General features: G+C 66.4%; 1 protein-coding gene across 1 annotated transcript in view; it reads left to right on the top strand.

Annotated features, from left to right (window-relative positions):
* Window positions 1–1,948: 1,948 nt before the first annotated feature.
* C4H14orf28 (chromosome 4 C14orf28 homolog) overlaps window positions 1,949–12,305 on the top strand; it is a 28,110-nt gene continuing 17,753 nt past the window's right edge. The window contains exon 1 of the mRNA XM_030562769.1: window positions 1,949–2,017. The gene's annotated coding sequence lies outside the window, so the exon portion shown is untranslated. The remainder of the gene's footprint in view (window positions 2,018–12,305) is intronic.

Consider the following 12,305-nt stretch of genomic DNA (forward strand, 5'->3'; position numbering starts at 1 on the left):
AATTGTGCATTTCCTTATTTATTTGATTTTTTTGTCATTTAAAAAGATATATTTTATATGTTTTAGCTTGGGTGTTTTTTTAACATTTATTATACACTAACAGCCATGATCAGGGGTGGCTCTAGACATTTCACCGCCCCAAGCACGGCGTCATGCCGTGGAGGGCGCTCTGCCACTCACCGGTCCTGCGGCTCTGGTGGACCTCCCACAGGCGCTGGTCCCGTGGCTTTGGTGGAGCTGCGAGACCAGTGGACCCTCCGCAGGCATGCTGCTGAAGGCACCCTGCCTGCCGCTCTTGCGGCGACCGGCAGAGCGCCCCCTGCGGCTTGCCGCCCCAAGCATGTGCTTGGCATGTTGGGACCTGGAGCCGCCCTTGGCCATGATTATTAAAACATGGGATAAAATTCTGTCCCTACTGAAATCAATGGGACTTTTGCCATGAACTTCAATAGGGCCAGGTTTTCACCAACGATTTTGAAAAAAGAATATAGAAAACTACATTGAGATCCTTTTTAAGCCAGAAAGTTATACACACAGAGCGAGGACTAAGCTGACATGAATTATCCTGTAGCTGCCCAGTTAGGGAAAGCGGGTTCCCAAGAGAATTCACCAACCTGAGCACAAAATCTTCTTGTCTGTCTGTAATAAAGACATTGCCTGGTCCCAATCACCTGCCCTGTGTCAGGATTCTGCAGATGATTAGGCTTCTCACATGCAGGGTGTATTATTAGCAGGCTGCCACGGATTTATGGCCTGTCCCATGAGAGATGTGAGAATGAAAAAAATGAAGGACAGGCTGTAGAGTCCTGGAGTGGGAATAATGACAATAATAAACACCCCTCTGGGAAACAAGCACCCCTGTGATGCCCTGGCTCTTCAGCTCCTCCCATTTTGTCACACCACGCCCCTTCCTATAGCCCCGCCCCTCACCCATTAGCCCCGCCCACGTCTGTGTCTCCCCGAGCCCACAGCCCCGCCCTCACCCATTAGCCCCGCCCACGTCTCGCAATCCCCCGAGACCACAGCCCCGCCCTGACCCATTAGCCCCGCCCACGTCTGTGTCTCCCTGAGCCCACAGCCCCGCCCTCACCCATTAGCCCCGCCCACGTCTGTGTTTTCATGAGCCCACAGCCCCGCCCTCACCCATTAGCCCCGCCCACGTCTGTTTCTCCCAGAGCCCCCAGCCCCGCCCTCACCCATTAGCCCCGCCCACGTCTCGCTATCCCCCGAGCCCACAGCCCCGCCCTCACCCATTAGCCACGCCCACGTCTGTGTCTCCCTGAGCCCACAACCCCGCCCTCCCCCATTAGCCCCGCCCACGTCTCGCCATCCTCCGAGCCCACAGCCCCGCCCTGACCCATTAGCCCCGCCCACGTCTGTGTCTCCCCGAGCCCACAGCCCCGCCCTGACCCATTAGCCCCGCCCACGTCTGTGTCTCCCTGAGCCCACAGCCCCGCCCTCACCCATTAGCCCCGCCCACGTCTGTGTCTCACCAGCCCACAGCCCCGCCCCTCATCCATTAGCCCCGCCCACGTCTGTGTTTTCATGAGCCCACAGCCCCGCCCTCACCCATTAGCCCCGCCCACGTCTGTTTCTCCCAGAGCCCCCAGCCCCGCCCTCACCCATTAGCCCCGCCCACGTCTCGCTATCCCCCGAGCCCACAGCCCCGCCCTCACCCATTAGCCACGCCCACGTCTGTGTCTCCCTGAGCCCACAACCCCGCCCTCCCCCATTAGCCCCGCCCACGTCTCGCTATCCCCCGATCCCACAGCCCCGCCCTGGCCCTGCCCCTCGATCGCCCCGTCGGACACCGCAGCCTGTAGCCCCGCCCAGTCCCCCTAGCCCCGCCCCCCGCTGAGCCCGTCCCGGGGCGGGGCCTGGTGACGCAGGAGGCGGGGTCGCTCCGGAATAACAAGCGGCGGCGGCGGCAGGGGCTTGGCCGGGCCGAGCGGCGGGCTCGGGCCGCGCGCGGGGTCGATGTGGCGGCCGGGGGGGGCGCTCGGCGCGGCCGGCACAGGTACGGGGAGCGGCCTAGGCCCGGCCCGGCCCGGCGGGTGGGACCCGCGCGGGAGCAGAGGGCCCGTCCGCGGGGGAGGAGCCATTGGGGGCTGGGGTGAGGACCATGGGGGCTATAGGGGGTGTGCTGGTGGCACCTGGTGGGGTGCAGATAGTCTGGGGGGAACCCCTGGGGGCGGGGGGGGAGGACCATGGGGGCTATAGGGGGTGTGCTGGTGGCACCTGGTGGGGTGCAGATAGTCTGGGGGGAACCCCTGGGGCTGGGGGGAGGACCATGGGGGCTATAGGGGGTGTGCTGGTGGCACCTGGTGGGGTGCAGATAGTCTGGGTGGGAACCCCTGGGGCTGGGGGGAGGACCATGGGGGCTATAGGGGGTGTGCTGGTGGCACCTGGTGGGGTGCAGATAGTCTGGGGGTAACCCCTGGGGGCTGGGGGGAGGACCATGGGGGTCATAGGGGGTGTGCTGGTGGCACCTGGTGGGGTGCAGATAGTCTGGGGGGGAACCCCTGGGGCTGGGGGGAGGACCACGGGGGTTATAGGGGGTGTGCTGGTGGCACCTGGTGGGGTGCAGATAGTCTGGGGGAGAACCCCTGGGGCTGGGGGGAGGACCATGGGGGTTATAGGGGGTGTGCTGGTGGCACCTGGTGGGGTGCAGATAGTCTGGGGGGGAACCCCTGGGGCTGGGGGGAGCACCATGGGGGTTATAGGGGGTGTGCTGGTGGCACCTGGTGGGGTGCAGATAGTCTGGGGGGGAACCCCTGGGGGCTGGGGGGAAGACCATGGGGGTTATAGGGGGTGTGCTGGTGGCACCTGGTGGGGTGCAGATAGTCTGGGGGGAACCCCTGGGGCTGGGGGGAGGACCATGGGGGTTATAGGGGGTGTGCTGGTGGCACCTGGTGGGGCGCAGATAGTCTGGGGGGGAACCCCTGGGGGCGGGGGGGGAGGACCATGGGGGCTATAGGGGGTGTGCTAGTGGCACCTGGTGGGGTGCAGATAGTCTGGGGGGGAACCCCTGGGGCTGGGGGGGAGGACCATGGGGGTTATAGGGGGTGTGCTGGTGGCACCTGGTGGGGTGCAGATAGTCTGGGGGGAACCCCTGGGGCTGGGGGGGAGGACCATGGGGGTTATAGGGGGTGTGCTGGTGGCACCTGGTGGGGTGCAGATAGTCTGGGGGGAACCCCTGGGGGCTGGGGGGAAGACCATGGGGGTTATAGGGGGTGTGCTGGTGGCACCTGGTGGGGTGCAGATAGTCTGGGGGGAACCCCTGGGGCTGGGGGGAGGACCATGGGGGTTATAGGGGGTGTGCTGGTGGCACCTGGTGGGGCGCAGATAGTCTGGGGGGGAACCCCTGGGGGTGGGGGGGAGGACCATGGGGGCTATAGGGGGTGTGCTAGTGGCACCTGGTGGGGTGCAGATAGTCTGGGGGGGAACCCCTGGGGCTGGGGGGGAGGACCATGGGGGTTATAGGGGGTGTGCTGGTGGCACCTGGTGGGGTGCAGATAGTCTGGGGGGAACCCCTGGGGCTGGGGGGGAGGACCATGGGGGTTATAGGGGGTGTGCTGGTGGCACCTGGTGGGGTGCAGATAGTCTGGGGGGAACCCCTGGGGCTGGGGGGAGGACCATGGGGGTTATAGGGGGTGTGCTGGTGGCACCTGGTGGGGTGCAGATAGTCTGGGGGGAACCCCTGGGGGCTGGGGGGAGGACCATGGGGGTTATAGGGGGTGTGCTGGTGGCACCTGGTGGGGTGCAGATAGTCTGGAGGGAACCCCTGGGGCTGGGGGGAGGGCCATGGGAGTTATAGGGGGTGTGCTGGTGGCACCTGGTGGGGTGCAGATAGTATGGAGGGAACCCCTGGGGCTGGGGGGAGGACCATGCGGGTTATAGGGGGTGTGCTGGTGACACCTGGTGGGGCGCAGATAGTCTGGAGGGAACCCCTGGGGCTGGGGGGAGGGCCATGGGGGCTATAGGGGGTGTGCTGGTGGCACCTGGTGGGGTGCAGATAGTATGGAGGGAACCCCTGGGGCTTGGGGGAGGACCATGGGGGCTATAGGGGGTGTGCTGATGGCACCTGGTGGGGTGCAGATAGTCTGGGGGGAACCCCTGGGGGCTGGGGGGAGGACCATGGGGGCTATAGGGGGTGTGCTGGTGGCACCTGGTGGGGTGCAGATAGTCTGGGGGTAACCCCTGGGGGCTGGGGGGAGGACCATGGGGGTCATAGGGGGTGTGCTGGTGGCACCTGGTGGGGTGCAGATAGTCTGGGGGGGAACCCCTGGGGGCTGGGGGGAAGACCATGGGGGTTATAGGGGGTGTGCTGGTGGCACCTGGTGGGGTGCAGATAGTCTGGGGGGGAACCCCTGGGGCTGGGGGGAGGACCATGGGGGTTATAGGGGGTGTGTTGGTGGCACCTGGTGCGGTGCAGATAGTCTGGGGGGGAACCCCTGGGGGCGGGGGGGGAGGACCATTGTGGTTATAGGGGGTGTGCTGGTGGCACCTGGTGGGGTGCAGATAGTCTGGGGGGAACCTCGTGGGCTGGGGGGAGGACCATAGGGGTTATAGGGGGTGTGCTGGTGGCACCTGGTGGGGCGCAGATAGTCTGGGGGGAACAGCTGGGGGCTGGGGGGAGGACCATGGGGGTTACAGGGGGTGTGCTGGTGGCATCTGGTGGGGTGCAGATAGTCTGGGGGGAACCCCTGGGGCTGGGGGGGAGGACCATGGGGGTTATAGGGGGTGTGCTGGTGGCACCTGGTGGGGTGCAGATAGTCTGGGGGGAACCCCTGGGGGCTGGGGGGGAGGACCATGGGTGTTCTAGGGGGTGTGCTGGTGGCACCTGGTAGGATGCAGATAGTCTGGGGGGAACCCCTGGGGGCTGGGGGGAAGACCATGGGAGTTATAGGGGGTGTGCTGGTGGCACCTGGTGGGGTGCAGATAGTCTGGGGGGAACCCCTGGAGGCTGGGGGGAGGACCATGTGGGCTATAGGGGGTGTGCTGGTGGCACCTGGTGGGGTGCAGATAGTCTGGGGGGGAACCCCTGGGGGCTGGGGGGAGGACCATGGGGGTTATAGGGGGTGTGCTGGTGGCACCTGGTGAGGTACAGAGAGTCTGGGTGGGAACCCCTGGTGCTGGGGGGGAGGACCATGGGGGCTATAGGGGGTGTGCTGGTGGCACCTGGTGGGGTGCAGATAGTCTGGGGGGAACCCCTGGGGTTGGGAGGAGGACCATGGGGGTTATAGGGGGTGTGCTGGTGGCACCTGGTGGGGTGCAGATAGTCTGGGGGGAACCCCTGGGGCTGGGAGGAGGACCATGGGGGTTATAGGGGGTGTGCTGGTGACACCTGGTGGGGCGCAGATAGTCTGGGGGGAACCCCTGGGGCTGGGGGGAGGACCATGGGGGTTATAGCGGGTGTGCTGGTGGCACCTGGTGAGGTACAGAGAGTCTGGGTGGGAACCGCATGGGCTGGGGGGGAGGACCATGGGGGCTATAGGGGGTGTGCTGGTGGCACCTGGTGGGGTGCAGATAGTCTGGGGGGAACCCCTGGGGGCTGGGGGGGAGGACCATGGGGGTTATAGGGGGTGTGCTGGTGGCACCTGGTGGGGTGCAGATAGTCTGGGGGGAACCCCTGGGGCTGGGGGGAGGACCATGGGGGTTATAGGGGGTGTGCTGGTGACACCTGGTGAGGCGCAGATAGTCTGGGGGGAACCCCTGGGGCTGGGGGGAGGACCATGCGGGTTATAGGGGGTGTGCTGGTGACACCTGGTGGGGCGCAGATAGTCTGGAGGGAACCCCTGGGGCTGGGGGGAGGACCATGGGGGTTATAGGGGGTGTGCTGGTGGCACCTGGTGGGGTGCAGATAGTCTGGAGGGAACCCCTGGGGCTGGGGGGAGGGCCATGGGGGCTATAGGGGGTGTGCTGATGGCACCTGCTGGGGTGCAGATAGTCTGGGGGGGAACCCCTGGGGCTGGGGGGAGGACCATGGGGGTTATAGGGGGTGTGCTGGTGGCACCTGGTGGGGTGCAGATAATCTGGGGGGGAACCCCTGGGGGCTGGGGGGAAGACCATGGGGGTTATAGGGGGTGTGCTGGTGGCACCTGGTGGGGTGCAGATAGTCTGGGGGGGAACCCCTGGGGCTGGGGGGAGGACCATGGGGGTTATAGGGGGTGTGTTGGTGGCACCTGGTGCGGTGCAGATAGTCTGGGGGGGAACCCCTGGGGGCGGGGGGGAGGACCATTGTGGTTATAGGGGGTGTGCTGGTGGCACCTGGTGGGGTGCAGAGAGTCTGGGGGGAACCCCTGGGGTTGGGAGGAGGACCATGGGGGTTATAGGGGGTGTGCTGGTGGCACCTGGTGGGGTGCAGATAGTCTGGGGGGAACCCCTGGGGCTGGGGGGAGGACCATGGGGGCTATAGGGGGTGTGCTGGTGGCACCTGGTGGGGTGCAGATAGTCTGGGGGGGAACCTCTGGGGCTGGGGGGAGGACCATGGGGGTTATAGGGGGTGTGCTGGTGGCACCTGGTGGGGTGCAGATAGTATGGAGGGAACCCCTGGGGCTGGGGGGAGGACCATGGGGGCTATAGGGGGTGTGCTGATGGCACCTGGTGGGGTGCAGATAGTCTGGGGGGGAACCCCTGGGGGCTGGGGGGAGGACCATGGGGGTTATAGGGGGTGTGCTGGTGGCACCTGGTGGGGTGCAGATGGTCTGGGGGGGAACCCCTGGGGCTGGGGGGAGGACCATGGGGGCTATAGGGGGTGTGCTGGTGGCACCTGGTGGGGTGCAGATAGTCTGGGGGTAACCCCTGGGGGCTGGGGGGAGGACCATGGGGGTCATAGGGGGTGTGCTGGTGGCACCTGGTGGGGTGCAGATAGTCTGGGGGGGAACCCCTGGGGCTGGGGGGAGGACCACGGGGGTTATAGGGGGTGTGCTGGTGGCACCTGGTGGGGTGCAGATAGTCTGGGGGGGAACCCCTGGGGCTGGGGGGGAGGACCATGGGGGTTATAGGGGGTGTGCTGGTGGCACCTGGTGGGGTGTAGATAGTCTGGGGGGGAACCCCTGGGGCTGGGGGGAGCACCATGGGGGTGATAGGGGGTGTGCTGGTGGCACCTGGTGGGGTGCAGATAATCTGGGGGGGAACCCCTGGGGGCTGGGGGGAAGACCATGGGGGTTATAGGGGGTGTGCTGGTGGCACCTGGTGGGGTGCAGATAGTCTGGGGGGGAACCCCTGGGGCTGGGGGGAGGACCATGGGGGTTATAGGGGGTGTGTTGGTGGCACCTGGTGCGGTGCAGATAGTCTGGGGGGGAACCCCTGGGGGCGGGGGGGAGGACCATTGTGGTTATAGGGGGTGTGCTGGTGGCACCTGGTGGGGTGCAGATAGTCTGGGGGGAACCCCTGGGGGCTGGGGGGAGGACTATGGGGGTTATAGGGGGTGTGCTGGTGGCACCTGGTGGGGTGCAGATAGTCTGGGGGGGAACGCCTGGGGCTGGGGGGAGGACCATGGGGGTTATAGGGGGTGTGCTGGTGGCACCTGGTGGGGTGCAGATAGTCTGGGGGGAACCTCGGGGGCTGGGGGGAGGACCATGGGGGTTATAGGGGGTGTGCTGGTGGCACCTGGTGGGGCGCAGATAGTCTGGGGGGGAACCCCTGGGGCTGGGGGGAGGACCATGGGGGTTATAGGGGGTGTGCTGGTGGCACCTGGTGGGGTGCAGATAGTCTGGGGGGAACCTCGGGGGCTGGGGGGAGGACCATGGGGGTTATAGGGGGTGTGCTGGTGGCACCTGGTGGGGCGCAGATAGTCTGGGGCAGAACCCCTGGGGCTTGGGGGAGGACCATGGAGGTTATAGGGGGTGTGTTAGTCTGGGGGGAACCCCTGGGGGCTGGGGGGAGGACCATGGGTGTTACGGGGGGTGTGCTGGTGGCACCTGGTGGGCTGCAGATAGTCTGGGGGGGAACCCCTGGGGCTGGGGGGAGGACCATGGGGGTTACGGGGGGTGTGCTGGTGGCACCTGGTGGGGTGCAGATAGTCTGGAGGGAACCCCTGGGGCTGGGGGGAGGACCATGGGGGTTATAGGGGCTGTGTTGGTGGACCTAGTGGGGTGCAGATAGTCTGGGGGGAACCGCTGGGGCTGGGGGGAGGACCATGGGGGTTATAGGGGGTGTGCTGCTGGCACCTGGTGGGGTGCAGATAGTCTGGGGGGAACCCCTGGGACTGGGGGGAGGACCATGGGGGCTATAGGGGGTGTGCTGGTGGCACCTGGTGGGGTGCAGATAGTCTGGGGGTAACCCCTGGGGCTGGGGGGAGGACCATGGGGGCTATAGGGGGTGTGCTGATGGCACCTGGTGGGGTGCAGATAGTCTGGGGGGGAACCCTTGGGGGCTGGGGGGAGGACCATGGGGGTTATAGGGGGTGTGCTTGTGGCACCTGGTGGGGTGCAGATAATCTGGGGGGGAACCCCTGAGGCTGGGGGGAGGACCATGGGGGTTACAGGGGCTGTGCTGGTGGCACCTGGTGGGGTGCAGATAGTCTGGGGGGGAACCCCTGGGGCTGGGGGGAGGACCATGGGCGTTATAGGGGGTGTGCTGGTGGCACCTGGTGGGGTGCAGATAGTCTGGGGGGGAATCCCTGGGGCTGGGGGGAGGACCATGGGGGTTATAGGGGGTGTGCTGGTGGCACCTGGTGGGGTGCAGATAGTCTGAGGGGAACCCCTGGGGGCTGGGTGGGAGGACAATGGGGGTTATAGGGGTTGTGCTGGTGGCACCTGGTGGGGTGTAGATAGTCTGGGGGGAACCCCTTGGGGCCTGGGGGGAGGACCATGGGGGTTATAGGGTGTGTGCTGGTGGCACCTGGTGGGGTGCAGATAGTCTGGGGGGAACCCCTGGGGCTGTGGGGGAGGACCATGGGGGCTATAGGGGGTGTGCTGGTGGCACCTGGTGGGGTGCAGATAGTCTGGGGGGAGAACCCCTGGGGGCTGGGGGGAGGACCATGGGGGCTATAGGGGGTGTGCTGGTGGCACCTGGTGGGGCGCAGATAGTCTGGGGGGGAACCCCTGGGGGCTGGGGGGAGGACCATGGGGGCTATAGGGGGTGTGCTGGTGGCACCTGGTGGGGTGCAGATAGTCTGGGGGGGAACCCCTGGGGCTGGGGGGAGGACCATGGGGGTTACAGGGAGTGGGCTGGTGGCACCTGGTGGGGTGCAGATAGTCTGGGGTGAACCCCTGGGGGCTGGGGGGAGGACCATGGGGGTTATCGGGGGTGTGCTGGTGGAACCTGGTGGGGCGCAGATAGTCTGGGGGGAGAACCCCTGGGGGCTGGGGGGAGGACCATGGGGGCTATAGGGGGTGTGCTGGTGGCACCTGGTGGGGCGCAGATAGTCTGGGGGGAACCCCTGGGGCTGAGGGGGAGGACCATGGGGGCTATAGGGGGTGTGCTGGTGGCACCTGGTGGGGCGCAGATAGTCTGGGGGGGAACCCCTGGGGGCTGGGGGGAGGACCATGGGGCTATAGGGGATGTGCTGGTGGCACCTGGTGGGGTGCCGATAGTCTGGGGGGGAACCCCTGGGGCTGGGGGGAGGACCATGGGGGTTACAGGGAGTGGGCTGGTGGCACCTGGTGGGGTGCAGATAGTGTGGGGTGAACCCCTGGGGGCTGGGGGGGAGGACCATGGGGGTTATAGGGGGTGTGCTGGTGGCACCTGGTGGGACGCAGATAGTCTGGGGGGAAACCCCTGGGGGCTGGGGGGAGGACCATGGGGGTTATCGGGGGTGTGCTGGTGGAACCTGGTGGGGCGCAGATAGTCTGGGGGGAACCCCTGGGGCTGGGGGGGAGGACCATGGGGGCTATAGGGGGTGTGCTGGTGGCACCTGGTAGGGCGCAGATATTCTGGGGGGAATCCCTGGGGTTGGAAGGAGGACCATGTGGGTTATAGGGGGTGTGCTGGTGGCACCTGGTGGGGTGCAGATAGTCTGGGGGGAACCCCTTGGGTTGGGAGGAGAACCATGGGGGTTACAGGGGGTGTGCTGGTGGCACCTGGTGGGGTGCAGATAGTCTGGGGGGAACCCCTGGGGTTGGGAGGAGAACCATGGGGGTTACAGGGGGTGTGCTGGTGGCACCTGGTGGGGTCAGATAGTCTGGGTGGAAACCCCTGGGGCTGGGGGGAGGACCATGGGGGTTATAGGGGGTGTGCTGGTGGCACCTGGTGGGGTGCAGATAGTCTGGGGGGAACCCCTGGGGCTGGGGGGAGGACCATGGGGGCTATAGGGGGTGTGCTGGTGGCACCTGGTGGGGTGCAGATAGTCTGGGGGGAACCCCTGGGGCTGGGGGGAGGACCATGGGGGCTGTAGGGGGTGTGCTGGTGGCACCTGGTGGGGTGCAGATAGTCTGGGGGGGAACCCCTGGGGCTGGGGGGAGGACCATGGGGGTTATAGGGGGTGTGCTGGTGGCACCTGGTGGGGTGCAGATAGTCTGGGGGGGAACCCCTGGGGCTGGGGGGAGCACCATGGGGGTGATAGGGGGTGTGCTGGTGGCACCTGGTGGGGTGCAGATAATCTGGGGGGGAACCCCTGGGGGCTGGGGGGAAGACCATGGGAGTTATAGGGGGTGTGCTGGTGGCACCTGGTGGGGTGCAGATAGTCTGGGGGGGAACCCCTGGGGCTGGGGGGAGGACCATGGGGGTTATAGGGGGTGTGTTGGTGGCACCTGGTGCGGTGCAGATAGTCTGGGGGGGAACCCCTGGGGGCGGGGGGGAGGACCATTGTGGTTATAGGGGGTGTGCTGGTGGCACCTGGTGGGGTGCAGATAGTCTGGGGGGAACCCCTGGGGGCTGGGGGGAGGACCATGGGGGTTATAGGGGGTGTGCTGGTGGCACCTGGTGGGGTGCAGATAGTCTGGGGGGGAACCCCTGGGGCTGGGGGGAGGACCATGGGGGTTATAGGGGGTGTGCTGGTGGCACCTGGTGGGGTGCAGATAGTCTGGGGGGAACCTCGGGGGCTGGGGGGAGGACCATGGGGGTTATAGGGGGTGTGCTGGTGGCACCTGGTGGGGCGCAGATAGTCTGGGGGGGAACCCCTGGGGCTGGGGGGAGGACCATGGGGGTTATAGGGGGTGTGCTGGTGGCACCTGGTGGGGTGCAGATAGTCTGGGGGGAACCTCGGGGGCTGGGGGGAGGACCATGGGGGTTATAGGGGGTGTGCTGGTGGCACCTGGTGGGGCGCAGATAGTCTGGGGCAGAACCCCTGGGGCTTGGGGGAGGACCATGGAGGTTATAGGGGGTGTGTTAGTCTGGGGGGAACCCCTGGGGGCTGGGGGGAGGACCATGGGTGTTACGGGGGGTGTGCTGGTGGCACCTGGTGGGCTGCAGATAGTCTGGGGGGGAACCCCTGGGGCTGGGGGGAGGACCATGGGGGTTACGGGGGGTGTGCTGGTGGCACCCGGTGGGGTGCAGATAGTCTGGAGGGAACCCCTGGGGCTGGGGGGAGGACCATGGGGGTTATAGGGGGTGTGTTGGTGGCACCTAGTGGGGTGCAGATAGTCTGGGGGGAACCGCTGGGGCTGGGGGGAGGACCATGGGGGTTATAGGGGGTGTGCTGCTGGCACCTGGTGGGGTGCAGATAGTCTGGGGGGAACCCCTGGGACTGGGGGGAGGACCATGGGGGCTATAGGGGGTGTGCTGGTGGCACCTGGTGGGGTGCAGATAGTCTGGGGGTAACCCCTGGGGCTGGGGGGAGGACCATGGGGGCTATAGGGGGTGTGCTGATGGCACCTGGTGGGGTGCAGATAGTCTGGGGGGGAACCCTTGGGGGCTGCGGGGAGGACCATGGGGGTTATAGGGGGTGTGCTTGTGGCACCTGGTGGGGTGCAGATAATCTGGGGGGGAACCCCTGGGGCTGGGGGGAGGACCATGGGGGTTACAGGGGCTGTGCTGGTGGCACCTGGTGGGGTGCAGATAGTCTGGGGGGGAACCCCTGGGGCTGGGGGGAGGACCATGGGGGTTATAGGGGGTGTGCTGGTGGCACCTGGTGGGGTGCAGATAGTCTGGGGGGGAATCCCTGGGGCTGGGGGGAGGACCATGGGGGTTATAGGGGGTGTGCTGGTGGCACCTGGTGGGGTGCAGATAGTCTGAGGGGAACCCCTGGGGGCTGGGGGGGAGGACAATGGGGGTTATAGGGGTTGTGCTGGTGGCACCTGGTGGGGTGTAGATAGTCTGGGGGGAACCCCTTGGGGCCTGGGGGGAGGACCATGGGGGTTATAGGGTGTGTGCTGGTGGCACCTGGTGGGGTGCAGATAGTCTGGGGGGAACCCCTGGGG

This window comes from Gopherus evgoodei, chromosome 4 (genome assembly GCF_007399415.2).
Source record: "Gopherus evgoodei ecotype Sinaloan lineage chromosome 4, rGopEvg1_v1.p, whole genome shotgun sequence".
Classification (NCBI taxonomy): Eukaryota; Metazoa; Chordata; order Testudines; family Testudinidae; genus Gopherus; species Gopherus evgoodei.